This window comes from Aplysia californica, unplaced genomic scaffold, assembly GCF_000002075.1.
Source record: "Aplysia californica isolate F4 #8 unplaced genomic scaffold, AplCal3.0 scaffold01053, whole genome shotgun sequence".
NCBI lineage: Eukaryota > Metazoa > Mollusca > Gastropoda > Aplysiida > Aplysiidae > Aplysia > Aplysia californica.
In genome coordinates, this window is record NW_004798323.1 from 43,590 (window position 1) to 49,491 (window position 5,902).

The 5,902-nt window shown below is 40.3% G+C and overlaps 1 long non-coding RNA gene across 1 annotated transcript; it reads left to right on the forward strand.

The window, feature by feature from the left end:
* The first annotated feature begins 2,347 nt into the window (after positions 1–2,347).
* Positions 2,348–5,781, forward strand: LOC118478851. The gene is made up of 2 exons (XR_004859316.1): positions 2,348–2,588; positions 5,369–5,781. It is a non-coding gene; the product is annotated as an uncharacterized LOC118478851 (long non-coding RNA).
* The last annotated feature ends 121 nt before the right edge of the window (positions 5,782–5,902 follow it).

The window sequence follows — 5,902 nt, forward strand, 5'->3', positions numbered from 1 at the left end:
CATGCCCCCCTGAATTTAATCCTAATTTGATGTTTTGCCGTTAGGTTGGATCTCTGCTCTTTGTGTAGCCTAATTCAAATAGTATTTGGTCTTCAAGACTTTTGGATTTCTTCTCTGGATGTAAACAAATTGATCGTGGACTTTAACGAACGGAACTACAAGATCACCGTGCGAACAACTCTGTCTAGTTATCCGTACAACATTGTACGCACAATTGCTACACAATTGTACGAATAATTACTACAGTTATCCGTAGTATGCCTACATGCCCACAGGCCTAGATGTTCTGTCTAAAAATCTAGATCTAGATCTAGATATCTAGATTCTAGACTCTAGATCTAGATCTAGATCAGTGTTTCCAATAGTGGTCTAGATCTAGATCTAGGCTTATTTTTACCAACCTCCAAAATTCGAGACAGTGCTGTAAAAATATTTTTAAGCTTAATAAATCTAATATATCTAGATCTACCTCATTCCGTTGATAGTTCTGATGGCCGAAATGACAGCGTGTCTGCGTTTGAAGAAGTATTAATTATTATGAGTGTGACCCAGGTTCGAATCCCGGTCCCCGGGAGGTTTTTTTTGGTTTTTTTGTTCCTAATTCTTCTCTCTCCTCTCCCGACTGACCAACAATTTCTTTCCCATCACTGTTTGTTTTGACTTCAAAGATTTCCACTCATGGTTTTGTGTAAAAACAAAGAAACATAATAATAGATTCTAGTCATAACAATAGATCTCTAGATCTAGATCTAGATCTAGCCTACTTTTCCTTTTAGGCCCTACCAATTTTGGCCTTGTTAAAGTTTTATTGATGCTCAACCCAGGGGAGAACAAACTGGACGACTAGATAGAGTGATCTCTAGGCTTATTTTTACCACTATTGTACCAGTAACCGCAGCCTTTTTTTTAATGAAACTGGTTTGTTCTTAGATTCTAAATGGGAAAAGTTGTCACGCTAACTTAACTAAAATATACACGAAAATTTCATGACCTCTTGTTCTTTTTTTCACTGAAGGAGAATCAAAACAGATTTGTTCTTACTGGTAGGGGTATGAAGTTGAATGTGCCAAGTACCCCCCCCCCCCTTTTTTTTTACCCCCCCCCCCCCCCCCCCCGGCCCTGTTTTTTATTTTGGGCCCACTTTTGCCTCACCCCCCCCCCCCCAAAACCGCTCTCATTTATTCGATACCTTATTAAGTGTATTGAAAGACTAGATCACATTTTTCCTTCTAGTTAAATGGGAAAAAAAAGAAATCAATCGGACAATATAGATACATATTATTTTACTTTCAGTACTGCCTCATGCTCAGGTACAGTGTATTGTACATGTATAGCCTTTTAATTTCTTGTTCATTTTTATTCGTTTTACACGAATATTGGCTTATAAATATTTTTTGCAAATCAACAGTGAAATACTTGATGGTCTTTATTAAAAATAGATCTGATCTTATATCTTATTATCCAAAGCATGCTTTGTAATTTCCTGGCTTTGGCCAGAGAGGTGGGGGGGGGGGGGGGGCATTCCCACTGAGGTAAAAAAAAAAAACACTCTGGGGGATTATAGGAAGGCATGGCATTGCTCCCTGTTTTTTGTTTAGTTTTGGTAAGTGTTTTACGGTGCTCGCAACTGCATTGAGTCATGAGCGTGCGGGACATATTGAACATTTTTACACACTTTTCCGATCACATATCAAATTAGAGCGTTCAAATGAAGCATAGAAAAATGTATTCAACATAGTCAAATCAAATTCAACATAGAAAGTTCAAACATCAAAATAGACCGAGAGAGGTGAAATTATGTAACCCTAGGAAACTCAAATATCAAAATATTATATAGTATAGCACTATCAATTGTAACAATTGATGTTGCATCCAGGGATGTCAGCCCTTTTGGAGATCACCATGTATTCCACAACGCTGTACTCACTTCATAACTCTAAGAGCACAGACATAGAAATAATATATAAGCTACACCAGTGAAGAGAAGACCGTATGGCAGCCTTGATGATTCCAAAGATCTAAAGCGGACTGTACAGTTTATGCACACCACTGAATAGACTGACTGACTGACTCACTGTCATCAAAAACGAAGAAGATGAGGAAGAAGTATGTAAAATTGAAGCATTGCGAATGCAAAAAAAATATATCATTTTTAATATTATTGACTTTCCACATTTTGGATGATTGCTCTGAAAACTATCACGATAGACAATCATGATAATGAGTGCGTTAGTAATGCACGTGTTTTCTACTGCCTCTCACCATCACGTCTTCCTCACTTGATAATGCCCTGTGTGACACGGTTTTTAAGTTATTGCGCTGAACTCCACATCTCCATAATATGTCTTCGGATATTATTTACAAAAGTTATTGCTCGAATTTCAAAAGGTCATATTGTGATTTGACCCGCTGTTTTTGTTGGATTTTCAGATGTTACAAAAGTGAGGGACAAAATCAACCATTTGAAAGAAAAGTACAAAACGGAGCTCAAAAAGGTTGCAGAAAGTCGTGACGATTAATACAATCCGACCTGGAAGAACTACAAGAGTCTTGATGACTTTTTAAAATGTATTCCTCTCGAATCAATGGTAAGTGTTTCTTTGCTGTGCCATTATAAATTTCCTCCCCCGAGTCTCTTTGATATTGTTCAGGTGTTGGGGAAAAAATCAACAGCATGGGATCTTTCTTCAAGCCATTTCGTTTTACTTCAATTTTCCCGGGCTTCTCAGTTGTTTTCATCATTTTGGTGGCCCATGGAAAAATCTTCTTGAAAAAAGCAGGGATATCCAGAGCCCCTCTTCATCACCTATTTTAATTTTGGCGACAACTTTGTCCATTATACCACGGTCATAATTTAGTCACCACACCTTCCATGGCAATAGTTCTTGTCTCGCTTTGAACTGACAGTATAGAGAGTGTACTGCAGTGGTGTCTGCCCAACAGTAACAGCAGCCCCCATGGGTTTCAAGTATTGGTAGCTGATAGTATAGACAGACGTTGCTGCTAACTGAATTTTCAAAAAAAGGGGGGGGGGAGACTCTACTTAGAAAATAATGACAACCCTACGCCCCCCCCCCCCCCCCCCCCCCACACACACACACACACTCTTATGCCCATTCCAGTTGCACGATGTGGTAATGCTGTCAGAAAGTGAGAACATAATTTAACATTTTTAGTGAGGTAGGAATTGATTTTGAATTTGCCCGGGTGGCGGCCGAAGCCTACTCTTATCGATTTTGGACCATCAAGGGATCTTTAATGTGTACAACTTGCGCAGTGGACGTTGTAGATTTTTAGCCCTTCTTCTAGAAGGCTAGGTGTTAGATCTTACCTACCAGAAGATCAGAGGTGTGGCTAAAAGACAGCAGTTAGAAGAAGCAAAGGAGTAGCAGTAGAAAGGCTGCAGAAAGAGTCAGGATCCCAATGGAGGGGGCAAAGAGGATGGGAGGCGGGGTCAGAAAGTGGAGACGTTAGCAGACGACAGAACATAGAGAGCAGGAAAGGATGTGAAAGGAGAACATTTTTAGAGAAGAAAATTTTTCGTTGCGTTCAGGTTTCGAATCTGGGACCTTTTAAATGAGAAGTGTACAGCGTAACCTCTAGACCACGACCCCCCCCCCTTTCCCCAAAGTGTGTGTGTGTACAAACTTACTAAGCTCCTGTACTCGGTAGTGCTTTTTGGGCGGGGCAGTTGTATGAAGAAAAACAGAAGAGGAGAGATGCACACACATTGACATTGTAGGCCAGTGTTCAAAGTTTTTTAAATCTTCAACTAGCCTACAATTTCAACAGACAATGTATAGCTCTTTGCTGTTCGATGAAAGGGTTGCTGTTAAAGGGGGTTTAATATATATTAGGAAAAATCTCGTAATGCAAACTTAGGTTGCTGTTATGTGTAGGTTGCTCCTGTCTGGGGTTGCTGTTAAATATGTTACATACTGGTGAAATCAGGCGTTCATCAAAATGATGAATTCAGAGAAATAGTCATTTTCCAGCTCGGTGGTCAGTTTTTATCAATTTTTTCTTTGGAGGATAAAAAGCTTTCAGATCCATTTAAAAACTCGTTTGTGTGTGGATTTTACGGATAAAAAAGTTGATCAAAGGCACAAAACATGTAAATTTGTAGTCCCCAGGGACACCTAAGCTTTAGAACACACCAAACCTTGGCTGCTATCATCTCACTAATTTTACTTCCGACACCAGGCGACCCCACCTCCTTAAATTGCAGATAGCTCGACTTCTATTCAAGGTAGATAGGTGCTTTTTCATCAAAAATAAGGTCCTTTCAGATTATATCAGTAACGCCCTGTTTCGAAAAACTGACGAGCGCCTGATTCCACCATGTTCTGACACAAATGGTCACCACTGTACAATGTACAGCCACTAGGTCAAGAGTATTGGCAGCACTGTCCTCTCAGTTCCCTGGAGAACATAATATAGGGCTGCTATCTGTTTGGCACGTAAGGAAAGCTTTTCTTTGTCATTTGTAGAAAACTTCTATAAATTTCCTGATAATCTTATGTTACGATCTAGCTACAGAGAGAGAAAAGAGATAGATAGATAGACAGACAGACAGACAGACAGACAGACCGACAGACAAATAGATAGATAGATAGATAGATAGACAGAGAGCGAGAGAGTGTTATACGGAGCGGGGTTGTTTCAGCACGTAAAACACGTATTTACCATTGTCCTTTTTAGTTGTGTGTATGCAAAAGTGCATCTAGCCTTTGTACCATCCACTGCCTTTGTAAACTACCAAGACAAGTTTGTTCTTGTGAGATGAATAAAGATTGTCATTGTCAAAGTACGAAATATTTTCTTTTTAATCATTAGTCATCATCAATGCCTTTCACCCCTGGCAGGGTATAGGTCACATACAAGCTCCTTCCAATTATCTCTGTCCTGGCTCGTTCCAAGTGAGTTTCATCTCTCTCATATCCCTTTCCACACATCTCTTCCATGTTTCCCGTGGCCTACCCCTGCCTCGTGCTCCCTGTGAGTTCCACTGCAGCGACTGTCTTGTGATGTTTCCGCTGGGCTTTCTGAGGGTGTGTCCCATCCATCGCCACTTTCTTAGTCCTATTTCTACTTCTATATCCTTTTGACCTGTCCTTTCCTACAGCTCTTCCTTTCTTATTCTATCCGGCCACTTAAATCATATGATACTCCTCATACATCTGTTGATGAAAGTCTGGACTTTATTCAGTACTATCTTTGTGGCCTTCCAAGTTTCGAAGCCGTAGAGGAGCACAGACTTGAGATTGGAGTCAAATAGTCGAATTTTGGTGGGGGGGGGGGGGGTTGTTGTTGTTGTTTTTCGATGATGTGCATGTACTAATCTTATCTTTTTTGCCTCTGATTCTAGTCTTCTCTGCAGGGACTTGCTCGCCCTGCTAAGAACAGTGTTCGTGCGAAATGTCCCCCAAAAGGCCCATCTGGGAGGGTTTCTACACCTGAAACGGCAGCAAAAAAGAAGGCCCCGCAGTCTATTTGGGCGCATGTGGGGACTAGTGTTGTCCAGGCTCTCGATGGCCTTCCACCTAACAAGGCTGCTGAAGCTGCAGACAAGATCCAGAAGATCGTTAACAAGTACACGGCAGAAGCCAAAGTTTAGTTTTGGTGTACTGTAAAATCTCGGTACAGTAGTACAGACTCCAGACTTATGGTACATTCATCGTTAGAATCAGTTTTCTGAAAACTTGTAAATAATTTGCATGTGTGGGTTTATATGAGTGTTATTATTTCAGCTTGCAAGGAGTCATTTTAGGGAGAAAAAAATAACCTCAAAATAACTACAGTAGACTACGGATGACGGATCTGTTGAAGTCATTGCGGTGAGGAGAAAAAAATTCTCTTATCCGTTTGAAAATGAATTTGGACATAGTTTTCCATCAGAATT